General features: G+C 36.2%; 1 pseudogene; it reads left to right on the forward strand.

Moving 5' to 3' along the window:
* The first annotated feature begins 826 nt into the window (after positions 1-826).
* LOC127547038 (actin-like) lies at positions 827-1488 on the forward strand (annotated as a pseudogene).
* Positions 1489-5406: the final 3918 nt, after the last annotated feature.

Consider the following 5406-nt stretch of genomic DNA (forward strand, 5'->3'; position numbering starts at 1 on the left):
GGAGAATTGGATTCAGAAAGTAAAAATAACCCAGGAAGAAAAAGAAAAATGCAAATAGTTTACATTCATTTCCCAGTGTTATTTCTTTGGGTGTAGCTGCTTCTGTCCATCATTGATCAGCAATTGAACTTTCAAATGAAGTTTTACAACTTTCTGCTTTGTTCATTGGATTTTTTTTTCCATTTCATAAATTCAGTTTTTCAATGAATTTGTTTCTTTTCCATATTTATTTTGTAAGGTGGCACGTTCCTTTCCTATTTCATCAAATATATTTTCTAAAGAATTATGTGATTTTTCCATTTTACTAAATCTATTATATAAGGAGTTTTCTTCAAATAATTTCTATTTTTCCTTTTCCAAACTCTATTGCAAAGTTTTCATTGCCTTTCCCAATATTTATCTAGAGATGATTTGCTTTTAGGATCCTTTTGTATTGAGATCTTTTCTTCTCTTTCTCCACAAAAGCTATCTATGATCATAGTTCTTTTTGCTTTTTGCTCATTTTTTAAAATGTAGAGGTCTGCTCTTAGAACAAAGGAGAGATTGTCCCAAGATTTCTCTATAGTCAACAATGGCTTTAGGCTGCCCTGTGCTGGTGGTGTCTTTTTGGTGTTGGGGTGGATGTGGTCATGTCCCACATTATTCTAGGGTTCAGAGGCTCATTTTAACTTGTGTTGTATGTGTCACAGATAATCTGCTGATATACTTGTTTATAATCAGGATGGAGTAGCCAACATTGCTGTATTTTGGCTAAGAGTTTCCCATTCCAGTGAGCTCTTCCATCCAGCTTGCACTTGCCTCCCCCCTTCCTCCAGGTGCAGCACCACCTCCTCTCTCTTAAGGGTTTAAACTTGCCACTTCAAAGTTCGCCATGGATGATGATATTGTTGTTCTCTTTGTTGTTGACAATGGCTCCGGAACGTGCAAAGCTGGCTTTGCAGGAGATGATGCCCCTCGGGCTGTGTTCCCTTCCATTGTTGGACGCCCCAGACATCAGAGTGTGATGGTAGGCATGGGCCAGAAAGATATATATGTGGGGGATGAGGCCCAGAGCAAGAGAGGTATTCTGACCCTGAAGTATCCCATTGAACATGGCATTGTCACCAACTAGGATGACATGGGCTGGCATCACACTTTCTACAATGAGCTTCATGTGGCCCTGAGGAGTACCCTGTGCTGCTCACAGAAGCTCCCCTGAACCCCAAAGCCAACAGAGAAAAGATGACTCAGATTATGTTTGAGACCTTCAACACCCCAGCCATGTATGTTGCCATCCAGGCTGTGCTGTCCCTATATGCCTCTGGTCATATCACTGGTATTGTGATGGACTCCGGTGATGGTGTGCCCCACACTGTGCCTATCTATGAAAGTTATGCCCTACCCCATGCCATCCTCCATCTGGATCTGGCTGGCCGGGATCTGACGGACTATCTCATGAAGATCCTGACCGAGAGAGGGTACAGATACTTTTTGTATCTTCTGCTTTAATACTTGTTGCTTTTTTTTAATTGTCAGAGCCATAAAGAATGGCCCCCTAAATTCGTCCCTGCCCCCAACATAGATGTGAATGCAGACTTACCAAGTCTCCCGCCGAGTTTTGAGATTGGTGCCAGTACTTGGGGGAGGGGAGGAGCTTTACCTGTACACTGACTTAAGACCAGTTCAAATAAAAGTGCACACGTTAAAGAAAAAAAAAAGAAAAAAGAGTTTCCCATTCCCAGGTAATTTGGATAGCAATGTCCAACAAAATAAATCCCTACATTACACAAACAATATGTGTAACTCAGCCATGGATTTTACATTGATTTTATGCAGATGTCATATATAAAGTATGCTTTCATTCCATTCTTCTATCTTAGGTATTTCACTGGCTCAAACAGAAGCAATCCCCTATTATTTATTTTACATCAATCCAATCTCATATCCCTGTTTTCATCTTTTTATTATTACTGTATAAAGTCATGTCTGCTTCTTACAAATAGGTTTCTAAAGGTTTTTGTCCTACTTATTAATCTAAAAATGTCTATCAAAAACTCTTCATCCATTTTTTCATACAAAATGTTTATTTTTCTTCAGTTGCCTTGAGATGATATTCCTCTATTCCATTATTGTTTTACTGAGATTATTATTTAAAATAACAATTTTCTAATTGCCTATGGTTTGAGCACTGAGTGCCACTGTGCCTCTTGATGAATATATTATCTTATTTTTTGTGCCTTTATATATCTATTCTTCTTCATCTGGCTTATGCATTATACTCTCTGATATATAGTTATTTTAGTATGGGTGGATAGTTTTCTTTATCTCTAATCTTCATTTTGAGTGGGAAACCTCTTTCTCATATAAAGAGAGAACATATATCTATACATAAATATATAGATATATACATATTAAAGCCTTAATGTGGTAATGCAAACTTCTTTCACCATCAATACTATCCGTTCCATCAATCAGTAGTTTTTTTTTTCTCCTTGCATTGAATTTCCTTATTATCTCTTACATTCAGTTAGTTGTAACAATTTAAAAAAAAATCTATTTCTTATAGTTTTTAGGTATTTTCTTCAAGGCTTTATAATTATTTGTAATAATTTCTTTCTTGGAATCCAAACATCATCATTACCTGTCCCCCCACTTCCAGTCTTCTTATACCCACTCACTTTCCTCTCTCTTATATGATCCAGTGACAACAATCTTCAGTCAACTATTAAAACAAAAATTTTCATTTATAAATTGCCTGCATGTTCATTCACTATTCTTCATATATAGAATTATGTTTTAATTTTTTTCTGCCTCTTATTTTTTGTCTTCCTTCTGGTTTTAACTAAATCCATTCTACAAAAAGTCATTTCAAGTTTCCTTTAATGCCAGCCCTTTTGTATTGATTTTCTTCACTTTATACAAAATATCTCTTCATTGTACCTCATGTTCATATGTTGGTTACCTCCATTAGGCTGTGAACTCCTTTAAAGCAGGAAATCTCTACTATTTTTCTTCTGTATACCAAATACTTAAAATTGCCTGGCTGATATGGATGCTGACTGAACAAATGATATGAATTATTAGAAAGAATATTGGCCACAACATTCATTAAGTATCAGAAGACTTTTAATAATATTGATTAATTCACGGTCTGGGAAGACAGTATTTTCTAGTGGTTCTCAGTAAATAACCATGTCTGCTTGACAACCCCAGCAATGAATTATCTTTTCTTTTGGCCTGTACTTATATTCTCTCTTATGTGAGAGAGTATATATGAATCATGATTCCTATTTCAATGGGAATTAGAAATTATTCCCTTCTTATACTATCCAACTTTGTGGATGGTTCTACATTTTTCTGCTATAGATAGATAAATAGATGGATTGATAAATAGATTTATATCTATGTGTAGATATAGCTATAGTCTATATATAATCAGAAAATATAGAAACATGATCTATGTAATATAAATATATGTCTATGCATATCCATACACATACAAATATACACACAGATACACACGTCTGTATAAACATATGTGTGTTTATGTGTACATGCTCCACTGTGTAGTGGCTCACATTTTTCCTTCCAACTTTTCCATCTCTCTCTGTCTCTCTTTCTGTGTGTGTGTGTGTGTCTGTCTCTGTCTCTGTCTCTCTTTTTCATAGTTGTTGGAATCCTTACTAACTGCTAACTAATTAGAGTTGATCTAATCTTACAAGAAGATGTTTTGGGCAGAACCTGAAACAAGGTACTAAGTAGAACTACCCATAATCCCTCTCTCTGGAAGAAGCATAAATAGGCCAATGGGCCAGTTGGAGAGTTCTTCAGAGAGGAAGACGCTACAAGTCGAGATTTCACCGGAATGACATGAAGACTGGAGCTGGCTGGAGGCTGAAGAAAGCAGAGGCAGAGGCTGAAGGACAGAACCTTTGGATTTGGAGACATCCGAAGGGCTCCAAGCCTCCAAACTGGCTGTGCCTTTGAGAAGAACAAACTCCAACATTTGAACTCTTAACATTTGGCGCCCAACGTGGGACTAACAGACCCCTCAGTGGATTCAAGTGGAAAAACTCCGATCCTGATTCAAGTGGAAAAGCCTCTGATCCTGATCCAGTGGAAAAGACTCTTCAACCCAGAAATTAGGGTGAGTGCAACAAAGAAATTTTGTTAGAAGAGTTAAAGTAGAATTTCATCTAAGATGGGACAGATATTTAGAAAACAGCCTGTTTCTGTTCAAGGAAAATGTTTAGAGAGCATTGTCAAAGTTATGGAAAGCCAAGGTTTAATTATAAGTTTACAGCAAATCACTGAACTTTTATAAACTGTAAAGGACATATGTCCTTGTTTCTCTCTTGATAAGGAATTAGATCTAAATGAATGGAAATTGGTTGGAGAGGATCTTTGTCAATTCTATGACAAAAATGGGCCTAACTCAATAATTAATACATATAATGTAATACAATTGGCTATAAGAAGTTATTTAAGTGATAGAATGATGAAAAGGAAAGTACAGGAGGAAGAAATGCCAACTTTACTAGGTGAAAAGGAGGACGAATCAGATGAGAATGGAGTTAATTACAATTCTAAGTATGATACTTCACAGCAGGAGGAATTAGGTGATTCCACATCTCATGACCCTCCCCCCGCAATTAACTCTTCATGGGTGGAACAAGGGGGAGGGAGAGAGACAGAAACACAGTCAGCTTCTCCTGTAAGGAGAGAAGGAAAAGCTCATAACACATAGTTGTAAAAGAAATAAATGAAAAGGAAAAAAAAAAAACGAAAAAATAAAGTAAGTTGAAAAAAATTACCAACAGGTCATTGAGCTTTTCTAAGAGCGTCCTGCTCATCATGTTTTTATAGCATAATAATAGTCTATAATAATTACATACTATAATTTATTTAGCTGTTTCCTAACTGATGGATATCTCCTCAATTTCCAAATTTTTGCCTCCAGAAAAGAGCTGCTATTATAGATATATTTGCATATTCTCTTTCTCTCTCTCTTTCTCTCTCTCTCTCTCTCTCTCTCTCTCTCTCTCTCTCTCTCTCTCTCTTTTTTAAATCAGTTTGGGAATACATAGCTGGCAATAGTATTACTAGGTCAAAGAGTATGCCTGAAGCTTTTATCAGAGAAAATTGTTTCAAATTTTTTCCACAAGTATAATTGCTTATTGTGTTTACTTACTATTTTATTCTTTCCTTTTGCCCTATTTCTTCTCAAAAGTGTTTTGCGTCTGACTACTCCCTTGCCCAATGGATTTTCCCTTCTATTCCCATCCCCATCTTCTTTTTCTCCTACTATCCTAAAAATTAAGGTAGATTTTGATATATATAGAGTATGTATGTTATATGTATGTTATCCTCTCTGTGAATCAATTCCAATGAGACTAAGATTCACTCTCTTCCCTTCAACTCCTCCAC

This window comes from Antechinus flavipes, chromosome 1, assembly GCF_016432865.1.
Source record: "Antechinus flavipes isolate AdamAnt ecotype Samford, QLD, Australia chromosome 1, AdamAnt_v2, whole genome shotgun sequence".
NCBI lineage: Eukaryota > Metazoa > Chordata > Mammalia > Dasyuromorphia > Dasyuridae > Antechinus > Antechinus flavipes.